This window comes from Lemur catta, chromosome 11 (assembly GCF_020740605.2).
Source record: "Lemur catta isolate mLemCat1 chromosome 11, mLemCat1.pri, whole genome shotgun sequence".
NCBI lineage: Eukaryota > Metazoa > Chordata > Mammalia > Primates > Lemuridae > Lemur > Lemur catta.
The window spans coordinates 65477039-65504890 of NC_059138.1; the positions used below are offsets into that span (position 1 = coordinate 65477039).

Genomic DNA, 27852 nt, shown 5'->3' on the forward strand with positions numbered 1-27852 from the left:
AGAAATTATATCATGTATCTTCTCAGACCACAGTGGAATCAAATTAGAAATCAATTCCAACAGAAACACTCAACTCTACACAAACTCGTGAAAATTAAACAATCTGTTGCTGAATGATTGTTGGGTCAAGGAGGAGATTCAGATAGAAATCAAAAGATTCTTTGAACTAAATGATAATGGGGACACAGGTTATCAAAATCCGTGGGATATAGCAAAAGCAGTCCTGAGAAACTCAGGCTATGAAAACTCATAGCCTTAAATACTCACATCCAAAAGACAGAAAGATCACAAATCAACAAACTAATGAATCACCTCATGGAATTTGAAAAGGAAGAGTAAACCAATCCCAAACACAGCAGAAGAAATAACCAAGGTCAGAAGAACTTAATGAAATTGAGAATGAAAGAACTATATGGAAGACTAATAAAACAAAAAGTCTGTTCTTTGAAAAGATAAACAAAATCGACAGGCCTCTTGCTAGATTGACCAGAAGCAGGAAGGAAAGAACTTTAATAAGTTCGATTAGAAATGAAAAAGGAGAGGTCACAACTGGTATCAGAGAAATACGGAACAGTATCTTTCAATACTATAAAAATCTCTATGCCCAAAAACTTGAAAACGTGGAGGAAATGGACAAATTCTTAGAGACACACAACATCCCTAGGCTCAATCAGGTAGAAACCCTGAATAGACCAATATCAAGCAATGAAATTGAAGCAGCAATAAAAAAATCTTCCAATAAAAAAGTCCCAGACCAGATGGGTTCACACCTGAATTTTTTACTAAACCTGCAAAAAAGAACTGGTACCTATACTGCAGAAATTATTCCCCAACACTAGCAAGGATGGAATCCTCCCCAATTCATTCTATGAAACCAATATCACCTTGATACCAAAGCCAGGAAAGGACACAACAAAAATAAAACTACAGACCAATATCCCTTATGAATATAGATGCAAAATTTCTCAATAAAATCTTAGCAAACCAAATTCAACTACACATCAACAAAAAATAATTCATTATGACCAAATGGGCTTTATCCCAAAGATGGAAGGATGGTTTAACATACACCAATCTATAAATGTAATTCACCATATAAATAAAAGAACAAAGGCATGTGATCTTAATAATGCAAAAAAGGCATTTGACAAAATTTAGCACCCTTTTATAAGAACTTTTAACAAAATATGCATAAATGGATCATACCTCAAAATTATTAAAGCCATATATGACAAACCCACAGCCAACATCATAGTGAATGGGGAAAAACTGAAAGCATTCCTGCTTAGAACTGGAACAAAGTTGCCCACTATCTCCACTTCTATTCAACATAGTGCTGGAAGTCCTTACCAGAGCAATCAGACAAGAGACGAGATTTAAAAGTATCCAAATGGGGGAAGAGATAAAACTATCACTCTTTGCTGGCCATACTATATCTAGAAAACCCCAAGGATTCAACCACGAGATTCCCAGAATTGATAAATGAATTCAGTAAAGTTTTGGGATACAAAATCAATGCACACAAAGCAGTAGCTTTCATATATGCCAATAACAGTCAAGCTAAGAATCAAATCAAAGATGTAATACCTTTCACAATAGCATCATAGAAATTTAAATATTTAGGAATATATTTAACTAAGGAGGTGAGAGACCTATATAGGGGGAGAACTATGAAACACTGAAAAAAGAAATTGCACAGGATGTAAGCAGATGGAAAACCCTACCAGAATCAATATTGTTAAAATATCTATACTATCTAAAGTGATCTATAGATTCAATGCAAGCCCTTTTAAAATACCAACATCATTTTTTGTAGATCTAGAAAAAGAAATTTTATGCTTCATATGAAACCAGAGAAGACCCTGTATAGCCAAAACAATCTCAATCAAAAAGAACAAATTGCACCTCCCGAGTCATAACTGTAAGTGTGCCCATCCCCCAGTGCACACAGCACCAATTAGGTGTGAATTTACTCATCCCCACTCTCCCCTCCCACTTGCCTGACATCCGATAAATGTTATTTCCATAGGTGCACATAAATGTTGATCAATTAGTGGTAGTGCATCAATCTACCAGACTTCAATCTATACTACAAAACTAATGTAATCAAAACAGCATGGCACTGGCACAAGAATAGAGACACAGACCAATGGAACAGGACTGAGAACACAGATATAAAACCATCCTCATATAGCCATCTGATCTTTGAAAAAGCAGACAAAAACATACATCGGCTAAAAGAATCCCTATTCAATAAATGGTGCTCGAAACAGGATCTGCACCCTCTCACAAGAATCAACTCACGATGGATAATAGACTTAAACCTAAGACATGATACCATAAGAATTCTAGAAGAAAATGTTGGAAAAACTCTTATAGACATCGGTCTATGCAAAGAATTTATGAAGACGACCCCAAAAGCAATCACAGCAACAAAAATAAATGGGACCTGACTAAATTTAAAAAGCTTCCGAACAGCCTAGGAAACTATTAGAGCCAACAGACAATCTACAGAATGGGAGAAAATATTTGCATGCTACACATTTGATAAAGGGCTGATAACTAGAATCTATATAGAACTTAGGAAAATCAACAAGAAGAAATTAAACAACCCCATTGAAAAGTAGCCAAAAGACAAGAACAGAAACTTTTCAAAAGAAGACAGACTAACGGCCAACAAATGTGAAAAATTGTTCAACATCTCTAATCATCAGGGAAATGCAAATCAAAACCACAATGAGATATCACTTAACTCCAGTGAGAATGGCTTTTATCAAAAAGTCCCAGAACAACAAACATTGGTGTGGATACAGAGAGATAGGAACACTCATGGAGATATCTCGAAGAGCTCAAAGTAGAACTACCATTTGATCCAGCAATCCCACTATTGGATATTTATCCAAAGGAAAAAAAGATATTCTGTAACAAAGACATCTGCAATTGAATGTTTATAGCAGCACAATTCAGAATTGCAAAAATGTCGAAACAACCCAAGTGCCCAGCATACATGAGTGAATTAATAAAATGTGGTACATGTATACCATGGAGTTCTACTCAGGCATAAAAAACAATGGTGAATTAATACCTCTTTTATTATCCTGGATGGAGCTAGATCCCATTCTTTTAAGTGAAGTATAACAAGAATGGAAAAACAAGTACCACATGTACTCGCCACTAAATTGGTACTAATTGATCAACATTTATGTGCACATATGGAAATAACATTCATCGGATGTCAGGCAGGTGGGAGAGGAGAGAGGGGATGAGTAAATTCACACCTAATTGGTGCTGTGTGCACTGGGGGATGGGCACACTTACAGTTATGACTCGGGTGGTGCAAAGGCAATATATGTAACCAAAGTGTTTGTACCCCCATAATATTCTGAAATTAAAAAATAAATTTAAAAAATAAGTAAAAAGGAAAACAAAAAATGCAAAAATTCCAGATACTGGAATTATCTTACACCAAATATAAAGTATGTTTTATATGTTTATAGAACTAATATATCAATAAGGAAAAAATATCCAAGCAGTTCTAAAAAACAAATATATAAAATTTCTAGAAATGAAAATAGATATAAATTAAAAACTCAATGGATAGGTTAAACAAATTTCAGATCAAAGAAGAGAACACAAGTGAACTTATAGAAAAGACTGAAGAAATTGTCTAAAATATAGCATCAGATAAAAAGTATGGTGAGAAGTTAAAGCACATGAGGGATAAAATGAGAAGTCTTAATATATAGTTTATCTGCTTTCTGTATTACCAGAATTCTGAATATATGTGTATTGTGATATGTGTCTGAAAAGAGAATAGGGTGGAAGTTAATATCTAAAAAAAAAAAATGATGGCAGAATCTTGAGCAGGATAAATTATGTTACTGTAGAACACTGAAGCAAAAAAATGATCTTAAACATAGCCTAAGATAGAATATTCAGCAATGAAAAGAAGCAAACATGAACAACATGATCAAAAATATTATGTTGAATCAAAGAAGCGAGAATCAGAAGACTACATATAATTGAATTTAATTGAAATATCCAAAAAGGCACATTTATAATCAGAAAAAGCAGATAATTGGTCGCCTGGGGCTGAGGGCGGAAGCAGAGATTAACTGCAAATGAGCATGACAAAACTCCTTGGGATGATAAAAATGTTTTAAAACTGGATTGTGTTGATGGATGGACAACTCTAAAAATTTACTAAAGTCACTGAATTGTATTCTTTAAAAAAATAGATAAGGTGAGTCCTGAAAGGAAGAGAATAAAGGAAAATATATCAGGCAAATATGAACAAAAAGAAAGATTGACTAGATAATAGAAGATAAAACAGATTTCCGGGTGAGACATTACTCAAAGTAGATCTAGCTGCCAAATAATTTAGTAGTATCTATTCATGATAAGAAAAGAAACTAGGAATAGAAAGGAACCTGACAAAGTGTCCGGAGAAGCCTATGACAAACATGGCATTTGATGGCAAAATGTGAAAGTGTTTCCTTCATAAGAGCAAGAACAAGAAAAGCATACCTGCTCTCATCCCATGAAGCTAACAACTACACAGTGCTGATGCTCTGACAAGCAGGGTGGTCCTAAGTGCTTTGCTTTTAGGCAATAGAGAATTTGGTGGGGTTCAACACCCCAATTTAATATAACTTTTCTGAGAGATGCAACTAGCAACTGACTCATTTTCAGGTGACACGTAGATACTACTAACATCTCTAGAACAGCAGCTTCAAGGGAACAGCGTCACCCTCCCAAAAATCTCTGCAGGGCCAACTGAAACTTGTTGTTTATTATACAAGATTAGGCAATGCAATATTTCTGACAACAGTTTGAACTCTTTGGAACTAGAGTGGCTTCATTTTCTGAAAACAGTGATACAATCTCCTCACAGCAAAACACAGAAAATGTGTGTGGTCAGTACTTTCTGGTCCTTTAAGGAAACACAGCGTAATATAATGAAATATTGTACCTCCCATTTAACAGCATTTTTAAAAGGATCTTGAAAGGTCATATGTAAATACAAATGGTTAAATTTAGGACAGCCAAAGGATTGGTTATTCTGATGTTTTACTATATCCTACTGCCTGCCTAGCCCCAGAAATATAAGAAACCCTGTTAGAAAGACCAGGGAGGAAGGGAAGAAAGATTGATTCAATGAGCTAAGGCAAAGTAAAGCAACAACTATTTTTCTTAATTTGTATTTGACCCTTTATAAAATTTGATATTACAGATACTAGGAAATGTATCATATTCAGTTTGGTTTGATGAACATGTGTTGAGCACCTATGATACATCAGGCACCGTGGTAGGCACAGGGTTTAGAGATGAAAAAGGCAAGGAATATTTCCTTTAAGGGATTTTGAGTTTAATGGAAACCGGAAGCATGTGTTCTCTCCACATCCACTCCCCATCCCCCCCCCCAGCCTCCAGCAACTAAAAAAGACATTTTATAGACATCTGGGTACAGATTAAGAGACACTTTGAAAAATACTATGAATACTGCATGTGAAAAGTTGAACCCCAAAATGAATTTTCTGTCAACATTGACACAATAAACCTTTGCCTGGTTCCTAATGAAGAGAAATGAAGAAAAAGGATCAGACTACAATGAAAAATAATTTGAGCCATAAAAATATGACTAATTTGAAGTATAAAAGCCAGACCTATATTCATCTTGATAAGTTTTGGGAGGAAAATATATATTACATGCTGCCACAGGAAAATATCTTTTCTAAAAAGCTGGATGTTTTGTTGTTACCGTCATTCGAGCTCAGCTGCACATATTGGATAAGTGACATGAGCCTGAGCTTAGCTATGCAGGCTCTGACCAAACAGTTTTCATGCCCAAGAGGATAATCGCTGAGCAAGGACATGATGAAAGGATGCCCACACGACTTGCTGTGGGACAGAATTCCTTGAAGTTGGACAACTTGAGAGTTCTAAGTATAAATTAGTAATAGCTAAAATGTATTAAGCACTTATATGTCAGGCTCTATGCTAAGCACTTGATAGCTGTCATTCCCTTTTAATCCAATGGCTTAGGTTTTTGGCCTGACAGATGCCTATATGTAAATTCCAGTCAACCCATTTTGATTGCTGCTCATCAGCCATAGCAAAGTTCAGCTAATCAATCCCCATAATCAGAAGATAGATCAGGAATAAGATTGTCACAAACTTTTGCTTATATTAATACCTTCTTCTATCAACAAAACTTCCTGTGAGTGGTTAGAGTGAAGCCAGGAGCCCCACAGATGCTACCTAACTTTTCCTATCCCTCTCTGATGGATCTTGCTTGAATCTATCAAAAACTAGAATGTCCTTTTGAAATAAACTATGAGACATTCTAAGAAAGAAGACTTTGGTAGCAAAATAGGCATGAAGATAGGCATAGGCATAATACCAGTGCAAATATTAAATCATCTTTCTAGAGGATAATTTGACATCACTGATTAAAGTTTCAAAAAGTAAATTTCCTTTGATCCAGCAATTTCCATATCTAGGAGTTTTTTCTAGTTGAATCTAAACAGCAGTATGCACAAAAATGTGCGACCAAGATATTCAACAGTTTATAAGAGCAATGAATTTGGAAGCAATCTCAATTTCCAACAATGGAGCAATGAATAATTCTATCTTAGGACAGAATAATAGATACTTAAAATGTTATAAAGAAGAGGTTCTCAACCTTAACATTCTTCCCATTTTTGACTACATAATTCTTTGTTATAGGAGGGCTGTCCCGTGCATTGTAGGATGTTTGCCAGTATCCCTAGCTTCTATCTATTTTGCCAGCGGCAAAAAGAAAAAAAAAAAAGTTTTCAGATGTTACCAAATATCCCCTGGATGTGAATATTGCCCCTGGTTGAGAATCACTGTTACAGAGAAATATTTATTGTCATAGGAAAATGCCTACAATGAGGTAAAAGATGAAAGGAAAAAGCTTCAAAACACTATGACAAATACTCTTCTCCTTTCCTCTCTCCTTCTCATATACACACATCACACCTCTTTTAAGGATTAGAAGGGTATTCAACAAAATATTACTAAAAATTATTTCTGGGCCAGGCACGGTGGCTCACACCTGTAATCCTAGCACTCTGAGAGGCTGAGGCAGGAGGATCACTTGAGGCCAGGAGTTTGAGACCAGCCTGAGCAAGAGCAAGACCCTGTCTCCACAAAAAATGGAAAATTAGCTGGGTGTGGTGTCGTGCACCTGCAATCCCAGATACTCTGGAGGCTGAGGCAAGAGAATTGCTTAAGCCCAGGAGTTGGAGGTTGCAGTGAGCTATGATGACACCACTGTACTCTAACACAGGTGACAGAGAGAGACCGTGTCTCCAGAAAAAAAAAATATTTCTAACTGGTAATACTATAGGTGTTTTTTTGTTTTTTTACGTTTTTTGGTATTATCAAAGTTTTCTAAGTTGAACTTATATTTTTTTCATTATAAAGAAGAAAATGAGTAGCTTTTGTAAGCGTCACTAAAAGGGACTCCAGCATCAATATAACAATGTGTCTGCTTCCAAAGCAAAGGATAGTCAATGACTAACGATTGCAATGTAATTATTGAAACATTTTCCAAAAGGGGGCTCCCCTTCCCCACAACACTCTGGGCTCTCAAAAAGGTCCACATCCATGGAGAATGGGTCTTCCCTGTTATGCCTGTCCTCCTTCACCAAGCCAAGCGCTTGGTCTAGCTGCTCGGCCTAGCTGCTCAATATTGTTTGAAAACTTAAGATTCCAGATGGAATTAGCCCCTAGTCAATTTGGAACAAGTAAACAGAAAGCCAACATTCCTGTGGTGCTGGGCTTAACAAATGCAACTCAACAGGGGTGTTTGTGTGTGTGTGAAGAATGTGAAAGAAAATAAGCAGTAGTCACTTATGAAACATTTGAGTCTCAACATCACAGGCACAATTCCATTTCCCCACATGAACCACAACTCGGTTTTCTCTTTTGTGTACGTGTGTGTATACACACATACTTCTGGAGAAATCTTTAGTTGGCAATAAGGCCATTTGAAGAAGTAGGCCCTGAGAGAAGGTCCCATTCCTGAGTTAGAGGAGATCCTTGGGCCCCACAGTTAGACCCTATAGGGTCACGCTATTAATTACCTCTTCTGTGGCACTTCAGTGTGAAATTCTATGATTACTAAAGGGAGGAGGATGTGCTAGTAAGAAAGGGAAGTGAAAGAGGGCATTAAGGAAACAGCCAGGGACAAGATCAAACTTTGCCTCATTTCCAATTCTACCCTGCCTGGCCCGACATGTGTGTATAGCTAGTCTAGCTGTAAATAAGTCTTCCTCAAAATTAGTTCACTGGAAATCAACCATTGTACCCAGAGATTCTATCTAAATGGGAATCTTCCAAAATATTTTTCACATATAAAACATTTACTCCAAAATATCCAAGTTTCTACTGAAGTCAGCTGTAACAAGCTGCAATGATGCTTTCCTGTGAGTAATCTTCAGAACTCAGGATTCTTGGACATTTTCCAGTGGTGTTTTTTTTTGTTTTGTTTTCTTTTGTTTTTTTGATACAGGGTCCCAATCTGTTGCCTGGGCCAGAGTGCAGGAGTGTCATCACAGCTCACTGCAATCTCAAACTCCTGGTCTCAACCAATCCTCCTGCCTCAGCCTCCTGAGTAGCTGGGACTACAGGTGTGCACCACCACACCCAGCTAAGTCTTCTCACTCTTGCTCAGGCTAGTCTCAAACACGTGGCCTCAAGCAATCCTCCCACCTCAGCCTCCCAAAGTGCTAGGATTACAGGCATGAGCCACTGTGCTCCACTTCCAATGTTCTGCTTTCTAAGGCAAATTGTTTCCGGATTTCTAATTACAGAAAACTTTTTACTTATGATCCATAAAAAAGTACATTTTACCCATGAGGATATTATGTACTTTTTAGATTCATGTTATTTGTGTAAGAAATCCTAGAAGACTACCATAACTACCATATTTCTCTTGGACTTGACAACCTTGAAGATTCCCAAACAATATTCTTAGGGTAGATTTGAGAATTATAAACTCCTTAAGGCAAGTTCCTAACAAAACATTAGGAAGCTTCTATAGGTGCTATGGGTTACTCTGAGTGATACAAGAAAAGATAATTGTGTCCCAGGGCCCACTGACCCAGGGTGGAGCATTCTATCTAGGAAGGATAGGTTTTTGTGTTCTTTCAGAGGAAGAAAGTGCAAAGAGGGATAAAGAAAGACTGAAGCTGAGGAAAGTAAAAATAGATTTTTTTTCACAATACTGTTAGAAGCAAGGCCAAGTGATTCACAGGGGAGCCAACTCATTAGCCTGTTCTTTCTTAAAGAATTCAATATGGAGATGATCAGAGAATGCTCTCCCCATCTGCCAAGAGCCAAAATTTTTTTCCTGCCAAGTTTGAAGAGTAGAATTAAATTCATTAAGCATTTCTAGATCCCACTTCTATCTCATTCTGAGTTTTCTTTCTGGCCTGAATAATGTGATTATTTTTTAACATGGAATGCTTCATGAATTTAATGTGACCTTCTTGACAGCTCAATATAGACTAGAAAAAGTGTAAAGGAAGGCCTCGATTGCTCATTCTAAAGAAAACAGAGTGACCTTTTAGGAGAGAAGTTGGATGCAGTAGGGAAGAACCAGGCCTACAGGGAAGGTTGTACTTTGCAGAGTTCTCTGCTCCTAACTGATTCTGAGCCTTGTTCCCTTAAGAACACTGAGGTAAAAATCTACAGGGTGCTGAGTGGCTTGGACCATGGCATACAGGAAAAAACAAAAAATTATACATACATGTAAATATAGATACCCACACTCTAAAAAGGTAATCAACCAAGAAAGCCATGTAAATATCCAAACCATGCAAATCACAAGAGAGTTGATCACATGTCAAAAGTCAGTCATGGTCAAAAGTTCAGAAAGCCCTAAAAAGGTCATTATGTTCCTCCCTGGCATATTCTCATGTTCTAGCATGCTCAGGAATGTTTGCCATATAGAAAAGATCCAACAACAAGGCAAATCGTTCTTGAAATAAAATAGCAAAAGATCAGTTAAATGAAAAACAGAATGTAACTTACCAGTGTGAAGCTCTCACAAAATTCCCATTTTTCACTGGATGCATACTTTCCCTCCTATCTTCACAAATAATGGAAAAAAAAAAAACACCCTATAAATCAGATATCTCAACCACCAGGTCATCTATGCCATCAAGCACTGACCACTGCCGGGTCTCCATCTACTACCAAATCATGCCTTCATACTAATCCACTGATAACATGTTCCCTGACACCCCACTTTGGCAGAATGCCCAGTCTTAAAAATGCTTTATTTCTAGCTGCTATCTTCTTTCCTCTGCTACAACTTGGTAATATTCTATGGCTTTTTCAGAATAAAATAACTTTGTTATTTAGAAGACTTAAAGTTTTTGGAGGACTCTCCAAACCTAGAATGAACCATCACTTCTTGATTCTGCCAGAACCACCCTCCTCACTGTGTGACAGGAGCCACAGCCCCCTGTGCCTAACAGCACTGCCTCCAGTGGGAGTCTGCCTAGAGAGTGAAACACCACGTGCATATCTGTTTCAATAACAAGAATTCAATTAGGAAGTCTGAGAATTGGACACTCTAGTTAACTTTCTAATTCTTTTACTTCAAACCTGTAAAATTATGGGTTTTTTCCAAATGTACTACTTTCTGGCTATAATTTGAAGATAACTAATTTTCCTAGGTTCCTGTAAGTTATGAGAGTCTAGCAAAAATCTAAGACAGATCTTGGGCTTTAAGGGTTGAATGGTCTTTAACTGCATTGCTCTGTTTCTCCATAAATGGAGATAATCAGTTTTGTGAGAACTGCATGAGATGTATGTAATGCCCCTGTTGCAGGATCTGAAGTCTGCTAGGCACTCAATATATGTTAGCTCACATTAACTTAGTTCTTCCTCTAAATTTAACTAATTTTCTACCATTCTCTCTTTAGTATTAAAGGCAGCCCTATTTACAGACTGTGACTCTTATCTAAGTGAGATTTGGGCTGTCTTCTATCTTATCCTTCATGTGGTTTATTTTTTGTTATGGAATCTTTTAAAGTCAGACGTTGCTAGGCAATCTTTTCTGGCTTGATTAATTTAGTTCTAGTACAAACAAAAATATGTCCAAATGGTTTGGTCTTCACTAATGTTGCTTTTCTTCCAAAATAAATATGTTCTACTTTTGTGTCAAAAGACTTATGATGTGGTTCCAGACCTTCACAGAGCTGTGGGTGATCATAAACTTAGTAGTTTAAGAATTTCACCATTCATCGTTCATCCAAATACATGGCGAATGAATAACAATAAGTGAAGTACTGCTCAAAAAAAAAAATTTTCAAATTAACTGGAGGGGAAAATGTATGCATTTTAAATTATAAGCAGATAGAAAAGAGATGTGACTTCTTTCTTGGAATTCTTTCTGTATCTAAATAGTTTATGGAGAATATAAGCCTTAATTTTCAATTAAACATCGATATGCCATAATGTGGGCAGGACATAGTAACAGGTTATGGAAATTAATTATTTTGATGAATAATTTCGAGGTTTGACAAATCCATATGATTTTTAAACTAAAAGTTAGCAAAGGAAAACATGAACTGCTCTAAATTACTGTTTACCAAGGAGAAAATAAAATTTTAAAATGATGGGTTAAGAGTATTGACTTTAGAAGATCTTCAATATTTAATTTTGAAATATTTTCTGATTCTTGTTATCTGATTCTATTTATATAGGCTATGGAATATTGCCAGGATCATTGCTTCAGTGGGGGGAAAGAAGAACACTATTCAAAGTAATGAGATTCCGAACAATCTTCTCTTATTCAAGTCTAATTTCTAGGGTAGTTTTCTATAAGATTCCACCCAATTTTATAGCCACATTAAAATGTCAGAGGACTTTATGGATTGTTCAGTGCTGCCAGAGTTACACTTCCAGAAATACCCACCACGCTCGAGAGAAGAACCACAGCACTGAGAACTGCACTGCTTTTGTTATTAGCAGGAGGGTAAGCGGGGAATTCAGCGAAAATGGCTGGCATCCAAGTCCACAGTGGATCTTTTCTTCAATTGAAGTTATGGATTCTAATCAATGCTTTACAAAGAACGAGGTTGGTGAATCTCACAGAAGAGTTTTTGAGATACTTTATTAAACAAAAAGCTTTTGAATGAGGAAATAGGCCTTCATACGGGATGGCCTCCCTCAGATATTTTACTCATTTCCAGTAAGCAGTACTCAAAAATGAACAATGCTTCTAACTGAACAATCACAGTATTTCAACACACCCTAGGCATACTGGGGAGAGAGAGTGGAATGATGATGAAAGCCTGTACTATTATGCCCTTTCCCATGACCATAATTGATGAATGTGCCCCTGAAACACTTTGTAGGGCTGTTGATATATTTAGAAATGTGCTGTGACTCATTACACTCATCATTTGCTAGTAAATAGGGGGCAGTGGCTATAGGGCCAAGTCACTGCCTGAGGATGTGGTTCTTTCATGTGGAATCACCTTAGAATGTACAGTTCCTTCCTTTTTGGAATTGTACAGGCTTGGCTCAGAGCTCTATAAATCAAACTCTAGTTTTCATCAGAATAAGTATCAAAATAGTTAAGATCAAAATAGTTAAGATCAAAATGTTTCAGCATCCATTCTGGTATAAATAAAAGTAAAAAAATGCTAAAACAAATCTTACTTAAAAGCTTATACTGACTTCTGGCTTCTGCTGAGATGTACAACTGTGGAAAGAATGTCACTCACTCCTACCTTATCAACCAGAAAAATCTGTATATACTGCAAATATTAATTTTTCTTGAACCTAGAGAACTGAGGTCACAGGGTATCTAACTATCCTGAAGTCTAAGACAGGTATCCTCGAGAAGAAAGGGAATATGAGCAGGGACTTACTCATGAGAGCAGAAGGAAGCCAGGGTTGCCTGCCATACCAATGAGTAAGACAAGTTTAGTTAAAATTTTTAATAAATTCTTAAAGTCCAAGAGTAGGCCAATATGAAAATAAAGAACTCTTAGGAATTGCAGATACAAGGAGAATTTGTACCATCTCAGTCATTTTTCTGCATGATTCCCTAAAGCATTCTCTAAAATAGGGAAAATCTCTCCAGGCTATGCTAGCAAAAACTATAATAAATAAGCAACAGCAGTCTACCACTGTGGTAGTATCAAGAATGGAGACCAACTCTCTCTGAAATACAGGTGCACAGAGAAGGCCTAATGATGAGGGTGGAGCAGTAATATTAAGGAAAACTCACTGGCAAACCAGACCTCACCCTGAACACAAGGTAATGCTAGAGGAATTTGAAGCCAGAGATACAGTGAATGAACCCATAGCAACAACAAAACCCAAGCCCAACTCAACTTCTGAGTAGAATGACCTAACACCTCACAATAACAGCTTAGCTGAAGATGGGTGTGCCCATTTCCCGGCATAAATACTAGTTTCTTACTCTCTGCTGTTGTACACAGTATCTAGCATTCAGTGGAAAATTATGAAACACAAACCAAGGACAATGCAACCCACTTACAAAAGAAAAAACAATGAACAAAACTAGAGATGACCCATAACATAACTGAATTTGAAATCACTGTAATAAACACATTAAAGGCTTGAGCCAAAAAAGTGTTCTATATGCATAAACATATGTTGAATTTCAGCAGAAAGATGAAAACTCTAATAGTTAAATAGAAATGCTTCAAATACACAGAAACAGAAATGAAGAATGCCCTCAACTGTCACTTCAGTAGACACAGTGCCACTGAAAGGGAAAAAAGTCAGTAAACTTGAAAATAGGTCAGTAGAAATTGCCCAAACTGAAACACAAAGAGAAAGTGAATAAAACAGAAGAGCATCCAAAGATGCTTTGGTTTCAATGAGTCCCCACCCAAATTCAGGTGTTGCCGATAGTATTAAGAGGTGGAGCCTTTAAGAGGTGATTAGGCCATGAGGGCTGCTTCTTCATGAAAGGGATGAGGTGCCCTTGTAGAAGGGCCTGATTGTGTTTCTCTGTTGCCCTTCCACCTTCTGCACATGGAAACACAGCATTCCCCCCTTTCAGGAGGATGCAGCTCTCAGGCACCAAATGCTACTGCCTTTATCTTGGACTTCCAGCCTGCAGAACTGTGAGAAATTTCTGTTCCTTAAAAATTACCCAGTCTATGGTATTCTGTTATAGCAGCACAAACAGACTAGATCCTGATTTGGTGTTGTATGCATTTGTTGAAACACAAAGTGAGATACTAAAAAAGGTATTATGTATAATTACGCCTCAATAAAACTGACCAAAAAACCACATTACTAGTAATGAACTAAAAGTCCTCCAAGATTATTTCCAGTCTAGATCAGTATTAATAAACATGGCCCAAGGGAGAAAACTTACACTAATAGAACAAATCTGATAGAAGCTGTATCCACAGTGACAAGCACTGATCCAATCTGATGATAATGAGATGATGTTGATCAAGTTAAATTTTATAGCCTCCACAATCCCCTACTCCAAAAAAAAAAAAAAATGCTCCTATTTATTCTCCTAAGATCTCAGGTCATCCCTCATCATCCACGTGGTCATTTCCATATGGCTTAGTTTGTCCCACTTTCCCAGTCAACTCTGTTCTTACTTTTCTCTGTCCTCTGGTACCCCCAATCTATCCTCAGCAAAACCCACAGGCATTCTTGACATCCTATGCAAATGTTCCCTTGACCTTCTTCATGTGTCTGAAATCTGGATTCCCTTGATGACACTGCTTCCCGTAGACAGTTCTCACGGGGTTGCTGTTTTCTCTCTCAAACTCCCATGTTTCAGGGCCAGCAGGTGTAGTAGTTCCCTCTCTTGCTTCTTAATACTGCTTCCAGATCATTGTTCCTCCCATCTCAATAAAAACTTCAGCAATTTGAAAGTCATGCCTGACATGATAGCACCCGATCCCCCTCCTGGTTGCAATCCTCTACAGCAATCCATCTCACTGGGAATTTCTTGAAGAGTTTAGCTCATGGCTTACTCTGTCTCTCCATCACTCATCTTTTCACAGTTCTTGAGATCTTCATATTCCCATAGAAAATCCTTCTGTTATCTCAGCTTTTCAGTTCCTTGATCATCCCCCAGTGATCTTGTTCCTTCTGCCACTCACTCCTCAGTCATACTTGCAACAACATCTCCCCCTTCTCACCGGCAGGGATGGCCTTGTTTCCTATTTCACTAAAAATAGAAACCATAAGAGGAGAACCCCCTCAATTCTCTGCTCACTAGCCTACCCACCTAACTGCATCTTTGCTGTATGCTCTGCCTTCCTTCCTGTTCCTCTAGACGAACTGTCCATGCTTCTATCTAAGTCCAATCCCTCCGATCATGAACTAGTGATCGGTCTGGCTGGTGCACGAAAAAACATCACTCTTGCACTTGGCCGCTATCACTGTCAGAATAAATCAACATTCCATGAACCATCTGGACACAATCAACTTCCAATTTCCTCTTTGAGGATTACACACTTTATGTATTCCTCCTCTTCATTCAGCCTATCTTCCGACCTCATCGTCTCTATTCCCTCTTCGGCCGGTCAACGTGAAACAATTTCAGTGTTTCTTGATCGGGGGTAAAAATATCTAACTTTCTGGCTGCAGGCTGCACCTCAGTACTCACACCGAAAGGCTACTAAAGCAGAACATCAACAGACTCTGTGCTGAGATCTTAATTCGACCCCATTGCTGAAGCAGGGGCCGATTCTCTGACCTTGGAGCCTGTGTCTCACCCACCTCTGTGGGTCTCAGGTACTCTCCTGCTCACACAGCTTCAGCCAATTGCCGTGACTTGACACATTGCACTTTTCACTTTTGGCTGGACCCATGGCCAGCTTAGTGCTATCTCTGACAGCTAAGTAGACTATGTTCATTTTTTTTCGAATAAATCAAGCAGCATTATGGAACACGAAGAGATAAAAATTGGAAAAGGAAGCATTTAACAAAAAATATTCATCTATTCCTCTTCCAAGAATTTGCTTATCTAGCCCTCTGTTTCTCTCAGTTTTATGAACGCTCACACGGCCCTGGCAGAAAAAGAAGTTGGTGCCCGAGAAATACCTTGCAGCACACCTTCCCACTTTGATTCAGGTACCACAGGTCTTAGAGAGAAATCTCCCAACTCAGCACAGGACGATTCCACATGAACCACGTGTGCTCTCACCAGGCGTACAGGCCTACTCTTCCTCATACACAAAGCTTGGGCTCTGTTCCCCTACAGACGGTTCTGGCAAACAGAATCAGGACGACCCATTTACTCTCAACCAAACCACACAAGCAGGGAGAAGACTGGACACCAGCTCTGGGATGCGGTTGGCCGTGGGGCAGCATGCCTTTAAAATCCTCTCCCAGGCAACCCATCCTACCTTGCTTCTTAAACTGCCTGTGCCACAGTGGGTCTCCCATTTTTTCTCTTAAATACTATTTTCTAAACTTATTTCTATTTCTTTATTTTCTCTTTACTGCTGTCATTTTCATAATTTCTCAGGTATAAAATGACAACTCTAGAAAAAAATTGTTAGCTATGGATAAGATTATGTGAGCATGCCAACAATTTTCGATATGGGCAATGTTTTTGTTCCTTTGATATATATCAGGAATCTGAGGTTCGGGTAATAAAAGTAGCTGAAGCTCACATAAGAGAAGGCTGAGGCTCAAATATGAATTTGGGACTCTTATTTGAAAGCCCTCCTATTTTCCATCAGATCATGCTGCTTCTAGTAGAACTGATAAAGGAAGGACAGAGGGTATATTATGGAGTGTGAGGCCAAAGGCACTGAGAGATAGTACAAAGTTGTATATGGTACATAGGTGTTCAGGCAAAAATGAGAAAACATTAAATAACTCAATAGATACATTTTTGATTCCCAGAATCTATGGGCTTTAAACTTACTGCTACAATCTATAACTTCTTGCTTCCCTTCTCTGGGGCACCATGGCCTGGTGCCACATGTTAACTTTGCTACCAGTAGTCTAGCTGCTCCTAATTAAGGCCTGGCTTCCCTTGACTTCCACGCTCAAAGGTCAGCCTGACCTTGTTGGGGAAAATGGGGTGGGCAAGCAGAGGGCAAGCGCCTCTAAGGACACAGGCAACAGCTGCAATGTGACTTTGACATCTACAAGAGATAGAAACATCTTTATTTAGAAAACTTCTATAAAGATATCAAAAGCTGTGTATAAAGATAACTGAAATCTAAAATCCCCCCAAAGAATTAAGTAGATTAATATAACATACTCATAACTTAAAGGATTCTCTTGGTATCAGAGAAGAAAACTCTGCTTTTAAATTTATTGAGAAGTATCAGATGTTTTTTCTTTAGAAAACTGGGCAGTATATTTTGTCTGATTGGTAACTTCTTTGAAGCCTTCCTTTGTTAGAATGAGTCAGCTGTTGGTTTGCTCTTCAGATATGGTATTTTAATGTAACTAAATTATTTTTAGCATTGCTACTTCAAAATAGTTACTGAAGTATTATGATTGCAGCTCATGCATAGTGAATTCGTCCTGGCTCTTACGCTTTAGTTCTAGTGGTCAGATCACGTGGCCTCTGCGGTGTTAGAGTTCAGGTTGAATTCAATGAGCCAAAGATGATTCTCACACTAGACCAGGGGCTGCCTCTGTAAGGCAGACTTGGCTCCCTTCTCTTCCTTCCTTGCAACATCCACAGCCGTCAGAACTTACCCCAACCTCAAACTAAGGCTCATTGAGTCAGAAGCCCTAACGAAGGGCATTGATTTCAGAGAGGAAGCCCAACATGCACAGAGTCTTTGATTCAGAAATATCTCAAAGTGATATCTTTGAGAAGTGAAGAGATCACTTATTCCAACATATTTCAATTTACTTTTCAAATGGAGCATTTGAACAAAAGATGTTGTTTATTCAGTTCAAATTCAGAGCCAAGTTGTGTGTCAAGAAAGAGTCTTAATTTCTCATAACATGTTTGGCCCTAACGTGGTTTATGAATCAATATATCAAATCTGACTAATGTGTTTGCTCTAAGTAGGGAGCAAGCCATTTGGCACTACAAATCCTGACCTTTTGGGGCAGGACGACAGTAACCTTGATTTCCGTGCTCTCTCATAAGATGAATCAAAGTTGCTAAATAAATTTTCTGGATTGCTTAATGCCTCCGAGATATCAGTATCAAGGCCTTGGCAATGCAGGTGAAAATGTTTCCCATGAGCAAGAAGCAATCGAGAAGGACCTCCTCTGTGGGATGAATTCTTTTTAATTCCTGTGGGAAACTTTCCTTCATACTAATATCTTTCCTCTTCCTTTGCCTTGCCCTACTCTCAATGTTTTTAAATGCATCAAATATTGCTTTCTACTAAAAACTGGCAAATGGAGTTGGGGGAAAAACCCACAGGGTAGCCACTCTATTATAAGCCATAAAAATAGCTTTGTTGGAGAGTCAAAGATATATTATGTAGCCACAGAGAAACACGTCTTCCTTCCTCCTGGCACAACTTGCACAGTGATTAAATGTGATTAAAGTCTTGGGGACTTAGACACAGTCATGTCTATTTTGGTACCACTGTCTTGATCCATCCCTACAGCTAGAAGGGAATCACCCTCCTTGTGTAAATGTTTGCTTTGTTGGAAATTCTCAAGCAGAAATTAATAGTATACATGCTTCAGGAGGATTATTAAATCAAGCATGATAAACAACTCCTAGGCAATGTTTAGACTAGCCAAAAGTGATCCTAAGAATTTTGCACAAAGAGAGAATACCACATTTAGCATCTATAGACTGGGACTGTCTATAGAACAAAAAGCAGAGATCTGTCAATTAACCAATCAGTCTGATTAATAGGGTCTATCAGCATAGGTGGATAATAAATTAATGTCTAGACAAGTACCAAATATCCACTGCATTCTATGTGGTGTAGACACAGTTAATGAATCATGGATGTGTAATGCTTTTTACTAGCAGTTACAGAACACCCTTGGAACTCATCTGGAAATTAGCTTTGATCTCTTCTTTGAAGTCACATGCCAATATTCCAGACCCCTGTGATATCAACTATCACCACCTCCGGGCTATCAAAGAGCTGAAACTAATCAGGTAGAATTAATGCCGGAAGAAGTTTCAACATGAAACTTCAAGGGACCTGAGTCTGGGCATCAGGATCTCAATAAAGGGGCAAAATTTTTAAAATGCACATGTGTGTGCACACACACACACACACACACACACACACACGGGGAGAGAAAGAGAGAAGCAAAAAGACCTTTTCTTCCTTAATCCAAATCAGGATTAAAGAATTATTTAGGGCACCCTCAATAAAAACCAGGTATTACACTCACATGTGAGTCAGCAAAACGGAGCAAACTGCCCTGCGGCCGTCACCTTCCCCATCGCGCTGATCCAGACCTGAAGGATATAAACACAGGGCCAATTCCACGGGACAAAAAAAAAAAAATCTTATTTTGAGTAACTTCAATATTGACTTCAAGCCACATGAAAAAAATCTAGCTTTTTGAAATTTTATTCCATTTCTGTTGTCCGATTCACAAGTGTTGTTAAATATTTACCAAAAATCTGACCACAGTTTAACATTTGTTAATCATAGATAATGTTATTCCATTAACAACTCAATAAACTTATTTAAAGTTGTACAAGGTAAATCTCACTACCTTAACACTACTAACCCATCCTTGTAGAATAAATATTTGCTTTGAGTTTCTCTATGCCAAGTTTTATGGGATCATGTAATCTAAATCTCCTTTTATAAATAAGGTGTGCCCTCGAGAGGATGAGAGTGCAAAATCTATACTCTTGTCTGCCTTCTCTCTGCGAGTCCTTGAATAAAGGGTCCCATGGCTCCAGAAAAACAGACTTGGGGCACTTCTGACCAACATCCCAGCAGTAGTGGTTTTGAGAAATATTTTCATGATGGTGCAAGCCTCACTTGTGCAGAGTAACTCACATTCGCCAGCCTGAAGTGGGCTGTGCTCGTGTATCTCTACCAGGGGCACTAAATGGCTGAAGGCCATTGTTTTCCATTTTCCTAATTATTGTTGCTTCTTTGTAACAATTTTTATAAAAGTCCAGCCTAATTTCTTTCTCAGGACATGCATCTTTAGATGCACATCTAGATCTTGACTTTCATGATTAATCTTACATGGAATCAGCCGGACAGAGCTCCAATGCAAGGTCATCCTGGATGATCATTAACTTCTGCATACACAGACACACCACTGCATGTGACTTCAGCGGGTCTACCTCGGATACACAGTATAAAGCTGCCTACACAGAGTGACTTCTCTGGTCTTGGACCAACCACACACAGAAATAACCTTTCCCCACTGATATTAAATTTCTATAAAGAGGATAAGCCAGCCAACAACTCTCAGTAAAGTACACAGCAAACATTATGATTATTATTGTGTCTACTCTTATAGAATACCCCAGGAAATGGGAAGAAAATGACCAATTCTCACTTACATATAAATGACTGGCTTCGGTTTCTTTCCAAGAATATATTTTATTGAGGGAAGGTGAAGGAATAGAGAGTAAGTTACATTTACTAGAGTACTATGACCCACACTTCGTACTAGGCACTTCATACAAATTATCTCTTTAATTCCTGCAGACAATGTTAGGCGTAGATAACATTGTCTCTGTTTTACAGATGAATGTACTCAATCTCAGAGGAGTTAAGCAGTTTGCCCAAGGTCCCATAGCTGGTAAATAGTAAGTTTAAGATTCAAATTAATAATTTTAGCAAGGCCACATTGCTTGAGGTGGGAAAGAAGAGTGTGATATACAATCCATTAAAAGCCCACCCACACAGAAAAAAATCCCAGAAAAAGATTTGTGAAGACAACGAGTGATGAATCAGAGACCACAGAAAACTATCTACATAAAGTATGAGTAAAGGATGATCCTGGGATGATCCTAATATTTAAACTTTTTCCTACGTCAGAATATATTTAATAGAATTCACCTCTGGCCTTTTCCTCATTTTATCTAGAAGGAAGAAAATAAGACATTTGTGTGTATGCACACACACACGGCCATGTGTGATAAAACTAGACTCTCGGTCCCTTTAAAAATGAGTTGAACTCTTATAAATCTTTACCCAGTTAGAGTTAAAATAAATATTCCAGTAAAGGTAGGTTCAGAATGAGAAAAATAATAAATGAACTCAATCATCATTTCCGTCATTTCAACCAGGACAAATCACACGGATACAATGTTAGCCCAGTGTCTCCTCACCTATTTCTCTCTCTTTGCCAATAAGCAGTTTTTAATCTATTTCAGGAAGGCATCCAGGGTACTTTGGAAATAAAACTTAACCTTAAAGTACTTCCTGAAGCATTACCAGGAATCATGTTTTAAATTTCGAAATGATTTGCATTGTTCTAAGTTTCCAGGCTGTGCCAACGACCGCAAAGATAAATGGGGCATTGGGACAACCATGTGAAGGACTGAGCTGCAACATGAAATAAGCACGTTGCTCAGCATGAGTCACCTGGAAATGAAGAAGAAGAGTGGCTAGAAAAGATGACGCTACCTGACAATATTATTTCAAATAAGACACAAGGAACTTGTCTGCATTTACTTTCAGGTCATGAAATACCACATGAACTGAAAGTTTGAGAACACACAGGTGATGGGCTCACCCTCACCCAATAACCCAATCAATCATATTCTCAGGTCTATGGCATAATTGATAGTTCTCAACCTCGGCCACGTAACGGAATCACCTCAGGAATTTATTTTCCCCAATACCAATGCCTGGGCCCCAACACCAGAAATTTGGATTAATTAATATAGCATAGAAGCCAAGCATCAGTATTTTTTAAAGCTTTCCAGGTGATTCTAACACAAGCCAGAGTTGAACACCACTGTCGGTTGTATGAAATGGATTTAGAGATCTTATCCCCCTGGCCCTTAGGGATGCCAGAACTGTCACCATGGTTGTATGACCTGCAAGAATTTGGACAAGTTACTGATCCCTGACATTGTTTCCACATCTCTAAAATGAAACTCAGAACACGTCCCAGGCACAATGCTGTAGCATGGAGTCCAGATTGTTGTAGTTTCAAAATAAATGTTCTATGAACCTAAACACTTTATCTTCTTTCAATCATTTTTGGGTCCATATGTTTTTAAGATGAATACTGAGCATAACTTGTATGTGAAAATATCTTTTAAATGTAAAAGCATTATTTCTTTTGACTACATAACATATACTATATCTTCAGAATGCCAAAACAATTGGCTTGAAAGTAGGAAAATGTTATCACCTAGTATTTGTTGTATCTCTATATCGCCATGTTGGAAAAACAGTGGGTTTTGATTTGATGTTTGTTAATTTTATTTTGTTTAAAAATGACCTAACACTATACTTACAGCCTCACATGGATATCAAAACTCTCAAGTTGCCAGTCTTGGCAACAAGAAACCCCAACCTAGTGCTTTAGACTTTGAGTATTTTCTATCCTGTGTTACTGAGAAATTTATGTCTTTTTTTTGTGAGCTGGAAGGAAGAATTTAACTTGCATATATTTATCCCAGTGTGCTAGCACAGTTCCTGAAACAAAATGTTTACTATACGTCTATTAAAATTATTTTCAAATATTTTCAAATAACATGAACATCCTGATGACTGAATAATGAAACATATGAGCTGAACTTTGTTATCTGCTCACTATAGAAAACTCTAGAATCAAGCAAGTGAGAATGTCAATATTTCCTGTGAAACTATAGTATGCTTAAATTTAGGAATACCTTTTGCTTTCTTAAAAGTTTTATGATAATTTCTGTTTACACTTTTTGAGATTATATTTCCTTCTTATTTTTTATCTGTGATTAAATCTTTGAAAAATCAGTTGAATTTTCCTCCACAAACATAAGGGACAGAGTCAATAAATATACTTCAGAAGTATTATAACATTTGTAAAGAATTTTGTAAAGTCATTCTCTTTTAGTGACTACATGGACTACATTATTCTACAGAAGAGCACCACTTAAATTCTAGTAGTGAAAGATACATGTATGACCCTATGTGACCAACACTGTTGTTACCCAATATTTACCCTCACACTTTATTCCTTAGGGTAGCAATGTGCCCAGACTCAGGTGACAGATTATGATTAGACTGAGTCAGTTGCAATTTGTTCCATTTCCTCAGCCTCCCTTGCAGCTAGGTATAGTCATGTGATCCAGTCCTGGCCATGGGATATACAGGGAAGTCTCCTGGTAGCCTTCTGTCATTTTGCTTTCCTGATAAAAGGGGACAGGCACAAGAGACATAGCCCCTTCCCCCCAACTTCCTGACTTAATAAGCCATCCTGTAATTGCTGCAGCTTCAGAAGCTATCTCGTGACCCTGGGCAGCAATCCTAAGGACAAAAGACAACAAAATAAGGACAGTTGAGCTAAAAGATTAAAAAATCCTGGATCTTTGATGGAATCATTGAGGAGCTGAATCAATGTCAGAAAACACCTATTTCAGGCATTTTATTAATTGAGGAAAATAAACGACTTAGGAGAAAACAAAAATCTCTATGTATGAATGATAATATGAAGCATATCTTCTCCCTATAAAATGGTAACACTTTATCTGTGAATGAGAAATAGTCTTTCATAACAAGTCAATAATTAGGAAAGACATTTCAACCTCACTTTCACTGTTGTCCTCATTTACCTTCCGAGTTCCTAAGTTACAACTATTTCTACTACCTCAATCCACTTCAATAGTCATTGCCATATAAACAACTTCTCTTTCTCTCCCCCCCTCAAATACAGGCAGTCTCCGGGTTATCAATGACCTGACTTATGGCATTTTGTACTTACAAATCGGCTCCCGAGGCTCCCCATAATGATAATTTTATAGTTAAATAATAATTCAGGAACTAGTTTCTTCTGGGCGTGTAAACAAACCCACATGGCGTAAGTGCTTTGTCTCATAGATAGGCAGAGAAGCAGCTGATAGAAACCAAGAACCCAAGAATCAGAAGATCTAGAGCCAAGAAAGTTTATGACAAAAGAATTAGCTGAAGCGTTTTTTCTAACTAAAGCAGGATTTGCTAAGCTTGAGGAGCAAGATTCTAACACTGAGCAGTTTACAAAGGTTTACCATGCAGTTAGGGAGAACATCAGCTGCTACAAAACCATTTATGATTAAAAAAAGAAAAAGGCTGTGCAAACAACCCTAGATACCTTTGTTCAAGAAACTGACTTCAGTGGTGAGCTCCCCTCCTCCAGCAGCAGAATCAAATCCCGATTGTCCAGCACCCACTCCATCCTCTCCAGCACCATCTCGGTCATCATCTTCTGATTAATGTCAGCCTAACCTTCTTGCCTCAAAAATGCCCTTTCCAATAAGACGTTGATGCAACATTAGGTGAATGTTATCCTTTAATATTCTTTTTTGAAACTTCTCCTATCTCTCGTCTAAACTTTTTGTATGAGTTTGTTTTTATGTTCTTTTGAATTAAAAGAGCACATAGTTTCTGTAACTTATTACAGTACAGGGATATTATTATAATATTACACTATATTACCACATGAGCCATTATGGTCTTATTATTATTATTACCATATATGCAGTGGTTTACCAGGGATCCCAATTACATACAAATCTGACCTAAAGACATTCTCAGGAACATATCTCATCTGTAATCCAGGGACCACCTGTGTATATGTGTATATATACGCATTTACATACCCACATTATACTCAACTTCTCTGAATAACTTCCTCCACTTTAAAACCTAATTTTGAATGTCTGAGAAAGCAGTTCATATGAGCAATAAAGTTTCTTGACCACACAAAAGATGCTTCCAATATACTTCATTTCCCATGACTGGATCAATGTCATTGCATTTTTTTAAGGAATAAACTGACCACTTACATAAATTGTGTCCAGGTTAAGAATTTATGAGTAACCTTAGTTTCAAATTACTCAAAATAGGAATACCCACAGAAATAGCAGAGGAAAGAGTAACAACCTCTTGAATGTGGTTTCTTCCTCACCAATGTAACTCAGACCAAGATTTGGAGAATATATTTGCCTTTAAAGTCCAAAGGCTCTTCTAATACTGACTCCTTGTACAGACTTGGAAATTTCCCTAAATTTTTAATGCCCTGGATACTAACTTTACATAATAGTAATTTCTTCCTGTTTACCTCATAGGATGTTGAGGAAGTTGCCCAATGCTATTAAAATATTTGTTCCCATTTCATACACTCCAGAAATACCCAGTCACCAATTTAGATATAACAAGTAATCCTCTTGCTACATAAGATGATAACATCAGCCACACAATAAAGTAACTAGTTTATTTGGTGGGAGTACATAAAATATCTCTGATCCTTACACTTCTGCTTGGCCTGAACACAGGGTTATTAACCTAAATGGTTTAAAAAAAAAAAAAAATCAGTCATTTAACCAAGCGACAATCTGATGGATACAGACAGAGCCAAACAGTTAAATTATAAATTTCCTTAAAATAAAGTTCTAGAAAAATATTCTACAGTTTCAAAATATGCCTATAATATTTTAAAACTATTCAAAGAAGTGCCCAGAGTTATCAGTTAATCTGTCTAGTCTGCTCTTAAGCCACAAAATACAGTCAGACTATGGTATATAATAGCTTATCCACTTTCAAAAAAATAAAAAGATATTGTGTTTGCATAAAATATTTTTGGAACACATCAGTGTGCTAAAAAAATAAATGCAGATCATCCTTAAACATATGCTTATAAAACTCATTAGAATCATGTCAATTTCATGGTCCTCAGAAAGATGTAATATTTAAATGGTATGTTCATAATCAATCAATAGGAAAAATAGAAAAAGCAAAGAAATCACTTATAAAAGCAACTATCTAGTATGTTTTGCACTAAATGTATGTTACCTACTTTCTGGAGTGTAGAAATAATTAATCAATATTATTCCATCTACTTCACTATTAATGGCATAAAAAGGCAAAATAGAGGGTAGTTTTTAAGTTGAAATTGTCCTTTCTTTCTCACAATACCAGCCTTCTTATAAAAGATCAGAGGCACTGAAATTGTCACATGTTCTCATTTAATATCCATACACAGAGAAGTAAAAAATTGAGATGAGGAAAGAGAAAGTGAATTAAAAGATTTGATAAAAATAAAATGTTTTGATGAAATCTAAAAAGCCACAAATCCAATAACCTCAAGAGTCAAAAGCTGAATAAAAATGAAAAAAAACTACACCAAATCACATCATAATCATTGCTCAAAATCAATTTTTTTAGAAAAACTTTAAAATAACCGAAGATAAAACACACATCACATACTAAGCAACAAAGATAAAAATGACAAACTTCTGGCCAGAAACATTGAAAGCCATACTATGGAAAGGATAAAAATAAATGTAACCTAGAATTCTACACTTAGCAAAAATATCTACCAAAAAAAAAAAAAATGTGAACTAGTGACTTTTTCAGGTATACAAAAACAGATATAATTCATTTGCCAGCAAATATGTACTGTAAGAAATGTTAAAAATAGTCTTTGGGGAAGAAGGAAAATGATTCCAGAGGGAAATTTTGATAGATATATAAGAATGAAGAACACTGGAAATACATGTGTAAATATGAACGTTCTTGAAATTTTTTTTAAATCCATTGATTATTTAAATCAAAACTAAAAACACTATTGTGTGATTTATAACACATGCAGAAATAAAATGCATTAAAACAATAGTACCCAAAGACTGGCAAAGGGGAAATGAAAGTACTGTTGTAAAGTTCTTACACTAAATGTGAAATGGTATAATATTGTTTGAAGGTAGCCTGTGCCAAATTAAAGATACATATGCTAGGATGTACTTCCTAGATCACTAAAAATAATGTGTATGAAATGAAAGATTATTTAATTCAAAATAAGATAGGAAAAGAGGAAAGGAGAACAGAAGGAATAGAAAAAACAGTAAGACAGAGTTAGACCCAAGGTTACTGATAATCACATTAAATATAAATTATCTAAACACTCTAAATAAAAATATCATATTAGAATTTAAAAAGCAAAATCCAACTACATGCTGGATACCAGCATAACACTTTAAAGACACAGATAAATAAAATGTAAAAAGATGGTAAAAGACTTACCATGTTATCACTAATCAAAACAAAATTGAAGTACCTAACATAGATGAATATCAGATGAAGTAGATTTCAGAGTAAAGAGTATTGTGAAGCAGTATTTTGCTTCAAAGTAAATGAAGCAAAACCTGAGCTAACTGAAAGGAGTAATAGAACTCACAAGGGTAATTATGAATTTTATAAATTTTGAATTTATAAAAATAAAATATATCAAAATTTTAGAGATTCAACTAAAGCAATGTTTAGATGAAAACTTACAGTAAACAACTACAGATAAAAGATCTCAAATCAAGTATCTAATATTTCCACCTTTAGAAATTAGAAAAAGAGCAAATTAAACTCCAAATGGGCAGAATTATGAAAATAAAGGTCAAAAATTGATTAAAAAAAAAGGAAAGTAATAAAATCAAAGGGTGGTTCCTTGACAAGTTCAAATAACTTGATGAACTCTGGCCAGAAAGATCAAAAGACAGAGAGAGAGAAGAGGGAAAGAGGGAAAAGAGGAGGGAGGCAGGAGAAGGGGAAGGAGAGAGGGAGGGAGGAAGGGGGACAGAGAGAGGGGAGAGAAAGAAAAGAAAGGAAAGGAAGGTAGGAAAAGAAAGAAAGAGGAAAGGAGAAGGGAAGGAGGGAAGAAGTCATTAGTTCACCTTCATTTTTGGTAGACATTTTTGCTAAGTGTAGAATTCCAAGTTACATTTATTTTTATCCTTTCCATTAC

The 27852-nt window shown here is 37.0% G+C and overlaps 1 long non-coding RNA gene across 1 annotated transcript in view; it reads right to left on the minus strand.

Moving 5' to 3' along the window:
- LOC123647396 overlaps positions 1-19397 on the minus strand; it is a 108509-nt gene extending 89112 nt beyond the window's left edge. Inside the window, exon 1 of the long non-coding RNA XR_006738218.1 lies at positions 19348-19397. This is a non-coding gene — a long non-coding RNA (uncharacterized LOC123647396). The remainder of the gene's footprint in view (positions 1-19347) is intronic.
- Between the last annotated feature and the right edge of the window lie 8455 nt (positions 19398-27852).